At 30.4% G+C, this 19,324-nt stretch overlaps 2 long non-coding RNA genes across 5 annotated transcripts; one reads left to right on the top strand and one right to left on the bottom strand.

Annotated features, from left to right (window-relative positions):
• Positions 1-3,479: 3,479 nt before the first annotated feature.
• LOC119476562 lies at positions 3,480-15,237 on the top strand. Of its 4 annotated transcripts, XR_005204034.1 has the most exons (5): positions 3,480-3,655; positions 4,963-5,067; positions 5,420-5,542; positions 14,664-14,781; positions 14,967-15,237. It is a non-coding gene; the product is annotated as an uncharacterized LOC119476562 (long non-coding RNA). The 4 variants fall into 4 exon arrangements; XR_005204032.1 differs by lacking the exon at positions 5,420-5,542; XR_005204033.1 differs by lacking the exon at positions 5,420-5,542 and having other exon boundaries at positions 14,664-14,794.
• On the bottom strand, positions 14,509-19,075 carry LOC119476564. Its single transcript, XR_005204038.1, has 3 exons — positions 19,055-19,075; positions 15,981-16,078; positions 14,509-15,021 (listed from the first exon to the last, which is right to left on the bottom strand). It is a non-coding gene; the product is annotated as an uncharacterized LOC119476564 (long non-coding RNA).
• Positions 19,076-19,324: the final 249 nt, after the last annotated feature.

Below are 19,324 nucleotides of genomic sequence, written 5' to 3'. Positions count from 1 at the left end.
GGGTACTCGCCGATACTGAGTACCGATACGAGTACTTCTCTGTGCCAAAAGAGCCTCGTTAACAGCCAGCTGGAGGGTGTGAGTGACACACGGCAGACTGGGGAGTCCCGCATACGAGGCGGTGCGCCGCGACCGGCTCTAGGTCGGCTTGGAAAGGCTCGGGGCGAAGGTGGCTCGCGGCCGCAGCTTTAGCTTTTTTTTTTCAAACTGCTGTTTTTTGTCATGAGTACTTTCACACAGAACGTGAATATAACACAGCAAAAAAGCAGCATACTTTTTTTTGCACTGCGAATAAAGTATTTTTCACGTTCGTGTTGTTTATTCGTCACGTCCCGGGTGAGTGACGGCCTTTAGAAGTCCTGCAGTATGTGAAGTCAGTGACGGGCGTTTAGCTGCTGTAGCTGTTTGTGTTTCCATCTCAGCTGATTATTTGTCCGTCCGTCACCGTCTGACATTTCAGAGACGTCCGGGCCGTAAATCCTCCTCCGGCGTCGACTGTGTCGGGAGATAAACGGCTATCTGAATGTCAGATGAGTGGACGCAGAGTGACGAGTCCGTCTGCAGGTTTAATCCTCTCTGGAAACTGAAGATCAAAAAAGTTCCATCCCAAAACTAAATGAGAAAATCCACCAGAGAAAATAACACCTGATACCAGACTGGAGGGACGATGGTTGATTGACAGCACGACATCACATCAGATTAAACCCTTTAAACGTCACATTCATGCTGTATACTGCTGCTAAACCAACGTCTTTTTAAAGTGTCATACAGAGATTCAACAATTTATACTTGAAAAACTTTATTTATTTTAATTATTTTTATAAATTGGATTAAGAATATAAGTACATATAGTTCAGCTCAGATGTAAATTTAACCATTTATTGCTGTTACTGTTTTTTAAAGACGCTGAATCGTGTGATCTCTGCGACACAAACTCTGGCTGACAGTTGGTTTAATCTGAGCTGCTGTTTTTTGGAAAATTCAGACATTTTTCAGTGAAAATTAACAAAAAAAAAAACAAATTCAGTCCAATTTTCAGTGAAATTTTAAAATGATTTTAGACATTTAACTTCCCCCTTTTTAAGCACTTGTTATTTAGTTTATAGTGAAGTTTTCACTGATTATATTTATCATAATTCAAAGGATGACACTTCTGAATGATGAGGAATAAAAATGTGCAGAAACTTTAGAGAAGAATTTATTTAATGTATTTATTTACTCTAAATCTTCCCCGTTGTTCTTTCTTTAAAAGAAACTTCATATTTTTTTTCCTTATTTTAATAGTTTTTGTTTGTTTAGTTTTTTTCTGTAACAATAAACGTTACATTAATAACAATCTCATATTTATCATAATATGAATTATTAATTAAATGGGATGAAAATCTGTGACAACGGGAACATAAAAGGAAACCGGACCGGAGCAGGTAGGAAATGATATATGAAATAACTGCATCATACTGTGTGTCGTTATGTGAATGCACCTTGTGACCCTTGACCTCTTGCTCCTGTCTCTCAGCAGCAGTGACCCTCGGTGCTGACGGGTAAAAGGTGTAAAACCGAGGTGGAGGAGTCGCCATGTTTCCTCTCTGACTTCACTTCCTGTTACCTTCCTGACAACAAACGCCGTGAACGAAGCGCTCCTCGTTGTTTCTCCTCGTCCATCACTGAAAGGAAGAGGCTGCTGGGCGCCATGGCAACCAGGATGAAATGGCTTTTTATTGACTCGTTTGTGAGTAAACTAGCCGTCGGTCAATCTGTCCTCCTCCTCCTCTTCCTCCTCCTCCTCTTCCTCATGACCTGAAACACTCAGCTGTTTCCTCGACTCTCCTCATCGATCTGTAAACTGTGATGGAAACACTTCTGATCTTTATATCTTTATTAAATCCGAACGAGGCTGCCGGTGGTTCCAGCGTCTCGGAGCGTCCTTCAGATATTTTTAAAATCATTCCTCAAATCTTGTTTTTACTCCAAACTTTCCGCTCTCTCTTTCCGCTCTCGCTCTCTCTCTTTGTGACATGACTTTATGGTTTAGTTAGTATTCAGTTGACGTGTCGTATAAAGCTGAACTCTGGCTGAACTCGTCTGTCACGACGTTGAATAAAGCTCTGATCAAACAGGAAGTGAGCCGCGCTGCAGGTTGCCTCTCTAACGGCTGTCACAGACACAAACCGAGAAATGCGTCAACGTTTAACGCGGAGCTGGAAACCAACATCGTTATTTATCTGAAGAGGAAGAGACTGAATAATAAATGATTTAAAGATGAGCTTTAAACACACAGAAGCTGAGAAATAAGAATCAGTTAACGTTAGTATCTTATCTAATCTGCAGGGAACCGATGACCTTTGACCCCACGCCTGCTCTGATTAATCCAAAGAGAAAGATGCAGCAGATTTCATAGATATTATCAGACCTCAGTAATGTTTAATAAGTGTTATCAGACCTCAGTGATGTTTTCAGAACAACAGGCTGATGATGAAATCTGGTGAACCTGAGCAAACGTCACAGAAAAGTTGGAGATCTTTAATATAAAGTCTGTATTTTCTGTATCGGCGGCCACCAGGAGAGTCGAGCTGAAGATATTTCAAACACCTCTGTTCTAACCTCGTTCCTCTCTCTGCAGACTCACCTCTTCTTCTGTGGTGCTCTGATCTCTCTCAGTGGTTCCCCGTAGACTTCCTGTTGAATGTCTGAGATCAGACGATGAAGACGTTCGCTTACTTCCTGCCGGCAAGAGTCGTGCTGAGATGATGACTTCATAAAGACAGAGTAGCTGTAAATCCTCCGCCACCTTAAAGAAAATAATACAGGAATAAATAAGTTTGGGGAAATAAATAAAGGGTGAAATGCAAAGTGAAAATCCTGCATAAATAAATAAATAAATACATATACATATACATATACATAGATAAATGCATAGCTTTTAAAAATAAATAATAAATGCAAAAATACATGAATACATAAATGATAAATGCAAAAAAAAAAGAATGGATAAAAAAAATGCAAAAATGAATAAATACATAATAAAAAATAAATAAAAAATGTATAAAAATAAATAAGTTCGGGGGAATAAATAAGGGTTGAAATGCAGAGTGAAAATCATGCAGAAATAAAAATACATATATGTTTACATAAATAAATGCATACCATTTAAAAATAAATAATAAAAAAATGAATGCAAAAATATATGAATAAATAAAAAATAAAAGCAAAAATAAATAAATAAATTTAAAAATGTATAAAAATAAATACATAAATAAATAAAAGGGTAAATAGATAAAGGAATTAATACAAAGATAAATAAATAAATAAGCAAATTAAAACATAAATATCAATTTATGTCACATTTTATCAATTAATTAATGGCTAAATTTATTTTTAATATTATTTTAGCTACACTTAATGACATATTTATTTATTCATTCATTTATTTATTTTGCTGCTGTTGCTGTTCCCACTGGAGGCAGCAGAGGCTCATAGACCTGATTAACTGCAGCAGAAGGAGACAGAGCTGCTGAGTGGAGAGCAGCATGGTGGATTAACAGCTGGAATGGAGGAAGAAAATATAGTTAAGTCACTAAATATAACATCTTTTGATAGAAGAACCCTGCAGGAGGAGCTCAGACCAAAGACCAGAGGAAGACCAGGACCTGGTTCAGTAAGAGGACTAACTGCATCATGACTTCAGACTGATTCACAGTCAGTCAGCAAACAATCTTTCTCAAACATTTCACGTAGCAGACTCAGTTTTAAAGGTAGAGTGAAGACACTGGCATCATATGAAACTAAAAAGCCTAATGATTCCATCGGTACCAACCATATCATACTAGCTTGTAGGGAAGGAGGTTAAATAACGCTCCAAAGTTACACAAAATTTTGACGAGGAAAAACTGTCATGGACATTTTTAAAGGGGTCCCTTGACCTCTGACCTCCAGATATGCCCACTTTATGATAATCACATTTTGCCATGTATTGATTTGAGCATATTGTTTTATGCTAAATGCAGTACCTGTGAGGGTTTCTGGACAATATCTGTTATTGTTTTGTGTTGTTAATTGATTTACAATAATAAATATACATACATTTGCATAAAGCAGCATATTTGTCCACTCCTATGTTGATAAGAGTATTAAATACTTGACAAATCTCCTTTAAGGTACATTTTGAACAGATAAAAAATGTATGATTAATTTGCAATTAATCAAGATTTTTAATGAATTGACAGCCCTACTAATTATTATACAGAATTTACACTAATTGAAGTACCTTAACTAAGCATAACAAATGTTCATTCAGCTCAGCAAATACTAATAAATGCCATTTTATTTATTTAAATCCACTGGTGTGAAACCTGAGGACATGTTCACTTGTCTCTTATCTCTTCACAATAAAAGCTCTGTAGTTTTCCTCATAGTTAGAGCTGCACAATTAAATCCAGATTTGATCAAAATCGCAATATTGTTTAGGAAGGAGAATATTTGTTAAAGGTGAAATGTGCCAATATAGCATTTTAAATAAAATATTGTGACGCTGCAGAGACGTCCTGGTCTACACATCTTAGTTTGGTTCAGATCCCCTCAAAGAAATCACACCATAATAATTGTAATGTTTTAAATGAACATTTCAAGAACATGCTGCGTAACATCCGTTTACATGTCTGGTGGAGGTGAAGCAATGCATCATGGGAGTTCATACCCTCATATAATGCATCATATATACATTTTCATAGTCCAGGTTTTAATTAGAATTTCTTTCCAGTTCTTTTTTATTTCTACAATCAAAATATTTGATCCTTAATTGCTTCTAATTGTTGATGATGTGTTTTCTGACATCGAGCTGCTCTTTATTTAGACGTTCTCATTAATCCGTTTATTTAGCCGGTAATAAAAGATGTTAAACACAGATCACCTGCAGCTGTTTGAATAATTAAACCTCGTTGATGTTTCTCTAATTCTTCGCTGCAGGTGGTTGAAGCCTTCAGGCTGCCAGAGATCGGTCATTAATAATGAAGCTGGTTTGTGGACGGAGGAGAGGAAGCAGAGAGACGCTTCAGGACCAGAGGAAGACGGGTAGATAATCAGTTTCTCCTCCTGATTTTCTTCACATTTTCATCAGTCTGATGTCCTGAAATTTGACCGTTCATAAAACAAATTGCGTAAAATACACAAGTTTATTTTATTAGCAAAGAACAACACAAAAAGCCATAAGACAAAAATATCAAAAAGGTTTCAGAGAGCGTTTTTAGGATCTTCACGCTGAAGAATTAAACTTTTTATTAAAGGGGACCTGTTGTGTTTTTGTTTATTTTCTAGGTATATAGTATATATACGTGGAATAAATGGCAATTGGTATGAATACAGTAGATATATACAGTATGTTCAGTAGGAACAGTATTAACAGTGTGTCTGATTGCTGTCACAGAGATACAGACTTCAGCAAGGTGTCTGCTGAGGAGAGACGGCTGTTCCTGAGTCTGCTGGTCCTGTAACGGAGAGTCCTGTAGCGCATCGCAGAGGGCAGGAAGGCAAACAGTCTGTGGCCGCGGTGAGTGATGCTATTCCTGTTAAAGTATAATATATCGGAAAAAACAGTAAAGAAAGTCAAAGTACAGTATGTCGAAATATTTCACCAAAAAAAGTCATAGTATAGTATGTCAAGAAAGTGTCATAGTACAGTATATAAAAAAAGTCATGAAAAAAGTCATAGTATAGTATGTCGGAAAATGTCACCAAAAATGTCGTAGTATGGTATGTCAAAAAATTTCATGAAAAAAAAGTCATAATATGGCATGTCGAAAAATTTCACCAAAAAAAATCATAGTATAGCATGTTGAAAGAATTCAACAAAAAAAAGTCAAAGTATAGTATGTTCGAAAAATTTCATGAAAAAAATGTCATTATATAATATGTCAAAAAATAACACAGAGTATGTCGAAAAATTTCATGAAAAAAAGTCAAAGTATAGTGTGTCGAAACATTTCATGAAAAAAAGTAAAAGTATAGTATGTCCAAAAATTACACCAAAAAAAGTCAAAGTATAGTATGTCCAAAAATTACACCAAAAAAGTCAAAGTATAGTATGTCCAAAAATTACACCAAAAAAAGTAAAAGTATAGTATGTCCAAAAATTACACCAAAAAAAGTAAAAGTATAGTATGTCCAAAAATTACACCAAAAAAAGTCAAAGTATGGTATGTCGAAAAATTACACCAAAAAAAGTCAAAGTATAGTATGTCCAAAAATTACACCAAAAAAAAGTAAAAGTATAGTATGTCCAAAAATTACACCAAAAAAAGTCAAAGTATAGTATGTCCAAAAATTACACCAAAAAAAGTCAAAGTATAGTATGTCCAAAAATTACACCAAAAAAAGTCAAAGTATAGTATGTCCAAAAATTACACAAAAAAAAGTCAAAGTATAGTATGTCCAAAAATTACACCAAAAAAAGTCAAAGTATAGTATGTCCAAAAATTACACCAAAAAAAGTCAAAGTATAGTATGTCCAAAAATTACACCAAAAAAAGTCAAAGTATAGTGTGTCGAAAAATTACACCAAAAAAAGTCAAAGTATAGTATGTCCAAAAATTACACCAAAAAAAGTAAAAGTATAGTATGTCCAAAAATTACACCAAAAAAAGTCAAAGTATAGTATGTCCAAAAATTACACCAAAAAAAGTCAAAGTATGGTGTGTCGAAAAATTTCATGAAAAAAAGTCAAAGTATAGTATGTCGAAAAATTTCATGAAAAAAAGTCAAAGTATAGTATGTCCAAAAAATACACCAAAAAAAGTCAAAGTATAGTATGTCCAAAAATTACACCAAAAAAAAGTCAAAGTATAGTATGTCCAAAAATTACACCAAAAAAAGTCAAAGTATAGTATGTCCAAAAATTACACCAAAAAAAGTAAAAGTATAGTATGTCCAAAAATTACACCAAAAAAGTAAAAGTATGGTATGTCGAAAAATTTCATGAAAAAAAGTAAAAGTATAGTATGTCCAAAAATTACACCAAAAAAAGTCAAAGTATAGTATGTCCAAAAATTACACCAAAAAAAGTAAAAGTATAGTATGTCCAAAAATTACACCAAAAAAAGTCAAAGTATGGTATGTCGAAAAATTTCATGAAAAAAAAGTCAAAGTATAGTATGTCCAAAAATTACACCAAAAAAAGTAAAAGTATAGTATGTCCAAAAATTACACCAAAAAAAGTCAAAGTATAGTATGTCCAAAAATTACACCAAAAAAAGTCAAAGTATAGTATGTCCAAAAATTACACCAAAAAAAGTCAAAGTATAGTATGTCCAAAAATTACACCAAAAAAAGTAAAAGTATAGTATGTCCAAAAATTACACCAAAAAAAGTAAAAGTATGGTATGTCGAAAAATTTCATGAAAAAAAGTAAAAGTATAGTATGTCCAAAAATTACACCAAAAAAAGTCAAAGTATAGTATGTCCAAAAATTACACCAAAAAAAGTAAAAGTATAGTATGTCCAAAAATTACACCAAAAAAAAGTCAAAGTATGGTATGTCGAAAAATTTCATGAAAAAAAGTCAAAGTATAGTATGTCCAAAAATTACACCAAAAAAAAGTCAAAGTATAGTATGTCCAAAAATTACACCAAAAAAAGTCAAAGTATAGTATGTCCAAAAATTACACCAAAAAAAGTAAAAGTATAGTATGTCCAAAAATTACACCAAAAAAAGTCAAAGTATAGTATGTCCAAAAATTACACGAAAAAAAGTCAAAGTATAGTGTCGAAAAATTACACCAAAAAAAGTCAAAGTATAGTATGTCCAAAAATTACACCAAAAAAAGTAAAAGTATAGTATGTCCAAAAATTACACCAAAAAAGTAAAAGTATGGTATGTCGAAAAATTTCATGAAAAAAAAGTCAAAGTATAGTATGTCCAAAAATTACACCAAAAAAAGTCAAAGTATAGTATGTCCAAAAATTACACCAAAAAAAGTAAAAGTATAGTATGTCCAAAAATTACACCAAAAAAAGTAAAAGTATAGTATGTCCAAAAATTACAAACAAAAAAAGTCAAAGTATAGTATGTCCAAAAATTACACCAAAAAAAGTCAAAGTATAGTATGTCCAAAAATTACACCAAAAAAAGTCAAAGTATAGTATGTCCAAAAATTACACCAAAAAAAGTAAAAGTATAGTATGTCCAAAAATTACACCAAAAAAAGTAAAAATATAGTATGTCCAAAAATTACACCAAAAAAAGTCAAAGTATGGTGTGTCGAAAAATTTCATGAAAAAAAGTCAAAGTATAGTATGTCGAAAAATTTCATGAAAAAAAGTCAAAGTATAGTATGTCCAAAAATTACACCAAAAAAAGTCAAAGTATAGTATGTCCAAAAATTACACCAAAAAAAGTCAAAGTATAGTATGTCCAAAAATTACACCAAAAAAAGTAAAAGTATAGTATGTCCAAAAATTACACCAAAAAAAGTCAAAGTATAGTATGTCCAAAAATTACACCAAAAAAAAGTCAAAGTATAGTATGTCCAAAAATTACACCAAAAAAAGTAAAAGTATAGTATGTCCAAAAATTACACCAAAAAAGTAAAAGTATGGTATGTCCAAAAATTTCATGAAAAAAAGTAAAAGTATAGTATGTCCAAAAATTACACCAAAAAAAGTCAAAGTATAGTATGTCCAAAAATTACACCAAAAAAAGTAAAAGTATAGTATGTCCAAAAATTACACCAAAAAAAGTAAAAGTATAGTATGTCCAAAAATTACACCAAAAAAAGTCAAAGTATGGTATGTCGAAAAATTTCATGAAAAAAAAGTCAAAGTATAGTATGTCCAAAAATTACACCAAAAAAAGTCAAAGTATAGTATGTCCAAAAATTACACCAAAAAAAGTCAAAGTATAGTATGTCCAAAAATTACACCAAAAAAAGTCAAAGTATAGTGTCGAAAAATTACACCAAAAAAAAGTCAAAGTATAGTATGTCCAAAAATTACACCAAAAAAAGTCAAAGTATAGTATGTCCAAAAATTACACCAAAAAAAGTCAAAGTATAGTATGTCCAAAAATTACACCAAAAAAAGTCAAAGTATAGTATGTCCAAAAATTACACCAAAAAAAAGTCAAAGTATAGTATGTCCAAAAATTACACCAAAAAAAGTAAAAGTATAGTATGTCCAAAAATTACACCAAAAAAAAGTCAAAGTATAGTATGTCCAAAAATTACACCAAAAAAAGTAAAAGTATAGTATGTCCAAAAATTACACCAAAAAAAGTCAAAGTATAGTATGGTCCAAAAAATTACACCAAAAAAAGTCAAAGTATAGTATGTCCAAAAATTACACCAAAAAAAGTAAAAGTATAGTATGTCCAAAAATTACACCAAAAAAAGTAAAAATATAGTATGTCCAAAAATTACACCAAAAAAAGTCAAAGTATGGTATGTCGAAAAATTTCATGAAAAAAAGTCAAAGTATAGTATGTCGAAAAATTTCATGAAAAAAAGTCAAAGTATAGTATGTCCAAAAATTACACCAAAAAAAGTCAAAGTATAGTATGTCCAAAAATTTCATGAAAAAAAGTCAAAGTATAGTATGTCCAAAAATTACACCAAAAAAAGTCAAAGTATAGTATGTCGAAAAATTTCATGAAAAAAAGTCAAAGTTTAGTATGTCGAAAAATTTCTTGAAAAAAAAGTCAAAGTATAGTATGTCCAAAAATTACACCAAAAAAAGTCAAAGTATAGTATGTCCAAAAATTACACCAAAAAAAAGTCAAAGTATAGTATGTCCAAAAATTACACCAAAAAAAAGTAAAAGTATAGTATGTCCAAAAATTACACCAAAAAAAGTAAAAGTATAGTATGTCCAAAAATTACACCAAAAAAAGTCAAAGTATAGTGTCGAAAAATTACACCAAAAAAAGTCAAAGTATAGTATGTCCAAAAATTACACCAAAAAAAGTCAAAGTATAGTATGTCCAAAAATTACACCAAAAAAAGTCAAAGTATAGTATGTCCAAAAATTACACCAAAAAAAGTCAAAGTATAGTATGTCCAAAAATTTCATGAAAAAAAGTCAAAGTATAGTATGTCCAAAAATTACACCAAAAAAAGTCAAAGTATAGTATGTCCAAAAATTACACCAAAAAAAGTCAAAGTATAGTATGTCCAAAAATTACACCAAAAAAAGTCAAAGTATAGTATGTCCAAAAATTACACCAAAAAAGTCAAAGTATAGTATGTCCAAAAATTACACCAAAAAAAGTCAAAGTATAGTGTCGAAAAATTACACCAAAAAAAGTCAAAGTATAGTATGTCCAAAAATTACACCAAAAAAAGTCAAAGTATAGTATGTCCAAAAATTACACCAAAAAAAGTCAAAGTATAGTATGTCCAAAAATTACACCAAAAAAAAGTAAAAGTATAGTATGTCCAAAAATTACACCAAAAAAAGTCAAAGTATAGTATGTCCAAAAATTACACCAAAAAAAGTCAAAGTATAGTATGTCCAAAAATTACACCAAAAAAGTAAAAGTATAGTATGTCCAAAAATTACACCAAAAAAAGTAAAAGTATAGTATGTCCAAAAATTACACCAAAAAAAGTCAAAGTATGGTATGTCGAAAAATTTCATGAAAAAAAGTCAAAGTATAGTATGTCGAAAAATTTCATGAAAAAAAGTCAAAGTATAGTATGTCCAAAAATTACACCAAAAAAAGTCAAAGTATAGTATGTCCAAAAATTTCATGAAAAAAAGTCAAAGTATAGTATGTCCAAAAATTACACCAAAAAAAGTCAAAGTATAGTATGTCGAAAAATTTATGAAAAAAAGTCAAAGTTTAGTATGTCGAAAAATTTCATGAAAAAAAGTCAAAGTATAGTATGTCCAAAAATTACACCAAAAAAAGTCAAAGTATAGTATGTCCAAAAATTACACCAAAAAAAGTCAAAGTATAGTATGTCCAAAAATTACACCAAAAAAAGTAAAAGTATAGTATGTCCAAAAATTACACCAAAAAAAGTAAAAGTATAGTATGTCCAAAAATTACACCAAAAAAGTAAAAGTATGGTATGTCGAAAAATTTCATGAAAAAAAGTCAAAGTATAGTATGTCCAAAAATTACACCAAAAAAAGTCAAAGTATAGTATGTCCAAAAATTACACCAAAAAAAGTCAAAGTATAGTGTCGAAAAATTACACCAAAAAAAGTCAAAGTATAGTATGTCCAAAAATTACACCAAAAAAAGTCAAAGTATAGTATGTCCAAAAATTACACCAAAAAAAAGTCAAAGTATAGTATGTCCAAAAATTACACCAAAAAAAGTCAAAGTATAGTATGTCCAAAAATTTCATGAAAAAAAGTCAAAGTATAGTATGTCCAAAAATTACACCAAAAAAAGTCAAAGTATAGTATGTCGAAAAATTTCATGAAAAAAAGTCAAAGTATGGTATGTCGAAAAATTTCATGAAAAAAAGTCAAAGTATAGTATGTCCAAAAATTACACCAAAAAAAGTCAAAGTATAGTATGTCCAAAAATTACACCAAAAAAAGTCAAAGTATAGTATGTCCAAAAATTACACCAAAAAAAGTCAAAGTATAGTATGTCCAAAAATTACACCAAAAAAAGTAAAAGTATAGTATGTCCAAAAATTACACCAAAAAAGTAAAAGTATGGTATGTCCAAAAATTTCATGAAAAAAAGTAAAAGTATAGTATGTCCAAAAATTACACCAAAAAAAGTCAAAGTATAGTATGTCCAAAAATTACACCAAAAAAAGTAAAAGTATAGTATGTCCAAAAATTACACCAAAAAAAGTAAAAGTATAGTATGTCCAAAAATTACACCAAAAAAAGTCAAAGTATGGTATGTCGAAAAATTTCATGAAAAAAAGTCAAAGTATAGTATGTCCAAAAATTACACCAAAAAAAGTCAAAGTATAGTATGTCCAAAAATTACACCAAAAAAAGTCAAAGTATAGTATGTCCAAAAATTACACCAAAAAAAGTCAAAGTATAGTGTCGAAAAATTACACCAAAAAAAGTCAAAGTATAGTATGTCCAAAAATTACACCAAAAAAAGTCAAAGTATAGTATGTCCAAAAATTACACCAAAAAAAGTCAAAGTATAGTATGTCCAAAAATTACACCAAAAAAAGTCAAAGTATAGTATGTCCAAAAATTACACCAAAAAAAGTCAAAGTATAGTGTCGAAAAATTACACCAAAAAAAGTCAAAGTATAGTATGTCCAAAAATTACACCAAAAAAAGTCAAAGTATAGTATGTCCAAAAATTACACCAAAAAAAGTCAAAGTATAGTATGTCCAAAAATTACACCAAAAAAAGTCAAAGTATAGTATGTCCAAAAATTACACCAAAAAAAGTCAAAGTATAGTATGTCCAAAAATTACACCAAAAAAAGTAAAAGTATAGTATGTCCAAAAATTACACCAAAAAAAGTCAAAGTATAGTATGTCCAAAAATTACACCAAAAAAAGTAAAAGTATAGTATGTCCAAAAATTACACCAAAAAAAGTCAAAGTATAGTATGTCCAAAAATTACACCAAAAAAAGTCAAAGTATAGTATGTCCAAAAATTACACCAAAAAAAGTAAAAGTATAGTATGTCCAAAAATTACACCAAAAAAAGTAAAAATATAGTATGTCCAAAAATTACACCAAAAAAAGTCAAAGTATGGTATGTCGAAAAATTTCATGAAAAAAAGTCAAAGTATAGTATGTCGAAAAATTTCATGAAAAAAAGTCAAAGTATAGTATGTCCAAAAATTACACCAAAAAAAGTCAAAGTATAGTATGTCCAAAAATTTCATGAAAAAAAGTCAAAGTATAGTATGTCCAAAAATTACACCAAAAAAAGTCAAAGTATAGTATGTCGAAAAATTTCATGAAAAAAAGTCAAAGTTTAGTATGTCGAAAAATTTCATGAAAAAAAGTCAAAGTATAGTATGTCCAAAAATTACACCAAAAAAAGTCAAAGTATAGTATGTCCAAAAATTACACCAAAAAAAGTCAAAGTATAGTATGTCCAAAAATTACACCAAAAAAAGTAAAAGTATAGTATGTCCAAAAATTACACCAAAAAAAGTAAAAGTATAGTATGTCCAAAAATTACACCAAAAAAAGTAAAAGTATGGTATGTCGAAAAATTTCATGAAAAAAAGTCAAAGTATAGTATGTCCAAAAATTACACCAAAAAAAGTCAAAGTATAGTATGTCCAAAAATTACACCAAAAAAAGTCAAAGTATAGTGTCGAAAAATTACACCAAAAAAAGTCAAAGTATAGTATGTCCAAAAATTACACCAAAAAAAGTCAAAGTATAGTATGTCCAAAAATTACACCAAAAAAAGTCAAAGTATAGTATGTCCAAAAATTACACCAAAAAAAGTCAAAGTATAGTATGTCCAAAAATTTCATGAAAAAAAGTCAAAGTATAGTATGTCCAAAAATTACACCAAAAAAAGTCAAAGTATAGTATGTCGAAAAATTTCATGAAAAAAAGTCAAAGTATGGTATGTCGAAAAATTTCATGAAAAAAAGTCAAAGTATAGTATGTCCAAAAATTACACCAAAAAAAGTCAAAGTATAGTATGTCCAAAAATTACACCAAAAAAAGTAAAAGTATAGTATGTCCAAAAATTACACCAAAAAAGTAAAAGTATGGTATGTCCAAAAATTTCATGAAAAAAAAGTAAAAGTATAGTATGTCCAAAAATTACACCAAAAAAAGTCAAAGTATAGTATGTCCAAAAATTACACCAAAAAAAGTAAAAGTATAGTATGTCCAAAAATTACACCAAAAAAAGTAAAAGTATAGTATGTCCAAAAATTACACCAAAAAAAGTCAAAGTATGGTATGTCGAAAAATTTCATGAAAAAAAGTCAAAGTATAGTATGTCCAAAAATTACACCAAAAAAAGTCAAAGTATAGTATGTCCAAAAATTACACCAAAAAAAGTCAAAGTATAGTATGTCCAAAAATTACACCAAAAAAAGTCAAAGTATAGTGTCGAAAAATTACACCAAAAAAAGTCAAAGTATAGTATGTCCAAAAATTACACCAAAAAAGTCAAAGTATGGTATGTCCAAAAATTTCATGAAAAAAAGTAAAAGTATAGTATGTCCAAAAATTACACCAAAAAAAGTCAAAGTATAGTATGTCCAAAAATTACACCAAAAAAAGTCAAAGTATAGTACGTCGAAAAATTTCATGAAAAAAAGTGATAGTAAAGTATGTCGAAATATTTAATGAAAAAAGTCATAGTATATTATGTCGAAAAATTAAATGAAAAACAGTCATAGTATAGTATGTCATAGTATTTTTTTTTTGGACATACTATACTTTGACTTTTTTCAAAATAGTATACCATGGATTTTTTTTCAACGTACTAAAAAAAATATATAGTACCCGAAAAAAAGAAATAAAAAGTCATAGTAATGTTTGTCATGATAAAAATGAATTTGATTAAATTGTTAAGATAATACTTTATTGTCATTGCACAAAGTAAAGGTACTGAGACAACATAATGCAGGATGTACAACAAAAAACAGAATAAAATATTGTATGTTGAATAAATGGCAATTGGTATGAATACAGTAGATATATGCAGTATGTTCAGTAGGAACAGTATTAACAGTGTGTCTGATTGCTGTCACAGAGATGCAGATTTCAGCAAGGTGTCTGCTGAGGAGAGACGGCTGTTCCTGAGTCTGCTGGTCCTGGAACGGAGAGTCCTGTAGCGCATCGCAGAAGGCAGGAAGGCAGGAAGGCAAACAGTCTGTGGCCGGGGTGAGTGATGCTATTCCTGTTATAGTATGTCGAAAAAAGTCATAGTACAGTATGTCAAAAATGTCATAAAAAAAGTCATAGTATATGTCGGAAAAAAGTTGTAAAAAAGTTATAGTATAGTGTGTTGAAAAAAGTGTTTCCTCTGTGCGTTGATTGGTTTCTCCTTTAACAGTGATGCTGCGTCCAACACTCAGTCCTTTAACCAGCTCACCTCTGAAGGGAACACTCTGGAAAAACAAGATCAAGCACTACGTCAAGAAGCAGGTCTCAGATCAGCTGAATAAGGAAAATAAAGACAGTCAGAAGAAAGAGCACAGACTGACAGCTGTTGTTGTCTGCTGGGCTGCAGTTTGCCATGTTATGATTGGAGCATATTGTTTGATGCTAAATGCAGTACCTGTGAGGGTTTCTGGACAATATCTGTCATTGTTTTGTGTTGATAATTGATTTTCAATAATAAATATATACATACATTTGCATAAAGCAGCATATTTGTCCACTCCCATGTTGATAAGAGGATTAAATACTTGACAAATCTCCCTTTAAGGGACATTTTGAACAGATAAAAATGTTTAAGCTTTCAAACTGAGTCCACTACAACCTCCAAATGATCGAAGGGTTAAATTAAAAATCGCAAGTTCTAGTTTTTACATGTCCTATTTGTCCACTGCACAAATGAAGCTCCTCACAGAAAATAAAGTGAATTGAACTGAACTAAATTGTGTGTTCATATCAGCCATGTAACATTAAGACTATTTAATTAAATTAACTACATTTGGGCGCCTGGTTAGCTCAGTTGGTAGAGCGGGCGCCCATGTAACAAGGTTTGGTCCTGACCGCGACGGCCCGGGTTCGAATCCGGCCTGTGGCCCTTTCCGCATCCACTCTCTCTCTCCCCCCTTTCCAAGACTCTATCCACTGTCCTCTCAATAAAAAATGGAAAATGCCCCCAAAAAATAACTAAAAAAAAAAATTAACTACATTTTTCAGAGAGAAAATTCAAAAGGAACACACGATGCTTCCTGCTCCAACTACCTCCTTTAATATGACACTCCACACACACTGTTCAGATTTAATAATGTAGGTTTGATTTGTTTGTTTGGTTGTTGAACATGTGAAAATGTCTCCTGATGTCACATCATTTCAACATAAAGAACATTATTAATAATCATGTGACAGGACTCACCTGCAGATCAGACGCGTCTCGTCTACCAGGAGCTTTGTAGTCCATCATCACGGAGACACTTCACCCCTCAGCTTGTCTGTCAGGCATCCTTCTTCAGTCTGAAGTGACAGTGAGACACAGAGAGAGACAGACTGGTTTATTAACCAGTGATCAACTGGGCTGATATCTGATGTTTAATCAGCACCAGTTTGTTTACCTGCTGGAGGTGGAGCCTACAAACACAATTATTGATCGTGGTGAATTTCAATTATTGGGATAATAGTGAATACCTTCATAAGTGACTTGAAAAAAATGTCGAGCTCGCTATCATGGTAGAGAAGTGAAAAATATGAATAAAATGTTTTCGCTAATAAGGACCCTCAGCGGCCTAAAAGCAGGAAGCTGCTGTGTGGCCCGACAGCGAGCAGAAGCAGCAGCACATCACCTAGACGGACTGACTGAGCTCCTATAGACTACAAGAGGAAGTTGCCAGCTGCATAAATAAAACCATATACCTACATAAATACATTAATTTAAAGATAAATATAAAATAAATTTAATTGTAAAGAAATGTGTAAACAAAACAAATACAGAGATAAATTTTATTAATATTTTACAAAAATTTTGTGTGATAACTTATTATTTTTCGTATATTTATTAATGGGTTTTTTTATATGTTACTAATATTTTTACGATGTTTTACTGATATTATTTGGAAATAAAAAAAAAAAATGGTCTCATACTTTACTAATCTTATGATGTTTGTGGAGTTTGGGGAAATAAATAATTTGTGAAATACAAAGGGAAAATCTTGTAGAAATGAATACATAATTAAATAAATGCATAAATACATAAAAAATAAGTGTAAAAATAAACAATAAATAAATGCATAAATAAATAAAAGGTAAACTCAAACAGAAGAGTAAATAAATAAGGAAATTAATAAAGATTAATACACATTTTATCAATTAATTAATGAATACATTTACTTTTGATATTAGTTTTGCTATATTTAATGACATATTTATTTATGGAGTCATTTATTTATTTATATTTTATTTTGACAGGTTCCGTCCTCCATATCAACACACCTCCTCACTCAGGTCAAAGTTTCTGTCCCTCTTAAAGGCTGATGATATGTTCATGTTGTGTTTCTTACTTGTTGCAGGTTTAAAGTTACTTGTTGAAACATTTCGGGGAACATTGAGATCCCTATACGAGCAGACAGTGATTCTGACATTTTGACACTAGATGGAGCCATTTGTTAAGAAATTCATCTATTGTAATGTTTCACTACTGTGTAAATCCATTATTTTACTTTATTGTTTTCCTTTAATCATATTTTATTCAGAATCTATTGATTTATTTTATTACCTTTTCATTTTGTGTTTTTAAACCTGTCAGACTGAAGAACATCATCATCCATCATCTCACTTTAATCCCATCTGAAGACGTCATTGTTAATAAAATATGAATAATTCATTAAGTGTCTTACAGTTAATTACCTTTTTGTTTCTGTTTTAATTATCTTATTATATTTGGTATTATTTATTCATGCACTGAAAGAAGGAAATCTCTTGAAATGAAGCTTGAAAAATAAAAATAATAGTTATAAAATCAGTTATCAGCATATCTTATCACCATGGGAGGAAAAGAATAAACATCTCAGGAACACTATAATTAAGTGGAGATTTAGGGTCAACATTTTAAATAATAGATATCAGCATGAAACTTCCCCAGTTAATTAGTGACATTAAGACAATTATTTTATGTATTACAAGTTTTCTGAAATGTTATGTTTAAATTTGTAAAGGCATTATCTTATTAAATATGAGCTAATTTGAATAAATTTCCAGGACAGAAATGTGAACATTGGATAAAACCAAGTTCACAATTCTTGTTTAATTTTGTTGACATATTACAGTCAAAGGCTTTTACAGAGGGTATTTTTGATATCTCTTTTAATCACTACATAAATCAGAAATTACAGTCAGACTGCTGTACTTTTTACTCCACTACATTTATGTGATAACTTTAATTACTTTACAGATTCAGATTATTAAAACAAAATCTGATCCACTAATAAATGCTGATGTATTACTATAGATTAAACTACCAGCAGTATATATAGTCATGAGAATGAACTCAACCTTAATTATTAGTAAAATAAAAAATAGTAAAAAATATCCAAACAATATTAGTAAAATATCAAGAGAAATATTCGTAAAATATTTAAAATATTAATAAATGATCAGACAAAATATTAGTAAAATATGCAAAAACGATTAGTAAAGCATCAGACAATTAAAAATATATATATATATATATAATCAATTAAACACCCTAAAAGAATATTAATAACATATCCAAAATACATTAGTAAAATTTGCTTAAAATATGAATAAATTATCAGACAAAATTTTTGTAAAATATCCAAACAATATTTGTAAAATATCTGAAAAACGTTAGTAAAATATCAGAAAATATTAAGTTATCAGACAAAATCTTTTTAAAATATGCAAAAAAGAATAGTAAAGTAACAGACAATATTTTTAAAATATCCAAAATATTATCAGCAAAATATCCTAAAACATATTAGTAAAATATCAGAAAAATATTAATAAGTTATCAGACAAAATCTTGGTAAAATATGCAAAAAAGATTAGTAAAGTTTCAGACAATTGTTTTAAATATCCCAAATAAAATCAGTAAAACATTAGTAAAATATGAGTTAAACATCCTAAAAAAAACAATAGTAAAATATCAGAAAAATATTAATAAGTTATCAGACAAAATCTTGGTAAAATATGCAAAAAAGATTAGTAAAGTTTCAAACAATATTTTTTTAAATATCCAAAATAATATCAGTAAAACATCCTAAAAAGAGCTAGCTAACTAGCTCACTAGCTCACTAGCCAGCTAGGCTAGCTAACTAGCTCACTAGCTAACGTAGCTGGCTAGTTAGCTAGCTAACGTAGCTGGGCGACATTCAGTCCCAAGCGACCAACAGAGCAAGTAAACATGCAACTTCATGAATCTCAATGTTCTATTTCTATTTATTGAACATTAATGTACAATAACATGTCTGGACTTACCTGTTAAAACAGTTAAAACAGAGAGTTCCTGTCCGAGCGGTCACCGCCTGGTTCACCGTCTGAGCGGAGGAGGATCAAAGAGTAGAGAAGCAACGAGATGAGCGGAGGAGGAGGATCAAAGAGTAGAGAAGCAACGAGATGAACTTCCGCTGTTTGTTTGACAAAAGCCGCTGCCGCAATTTATTTATTATATTTATACTATTTTATTGTTCAACAACTATATATAAATAACAAATAAATAATTATGTATTATTAAACTACCAGCAGTAC

Source organism: Sebastes umbrosus, chromosome 18 (assembly GCF_015220745.1).
Source record: "Sebastes umbrosus isolate fSebUmb1 chromosome 18, fSebUmb1.pri, whole genome shotgun sequence".
NCBI classification, from domain to species: Eukaryota; Metazoa; Chordata; class Actinopteri; order Perciformes; family Sebastidae; genus Sebastes; species Sebastes umbrosus.
The sequence above is the reverse complement of the archived record's forward strand: the minus strand, read 5'-3'. Positions and strand labels throughout refer to the sequence as shown.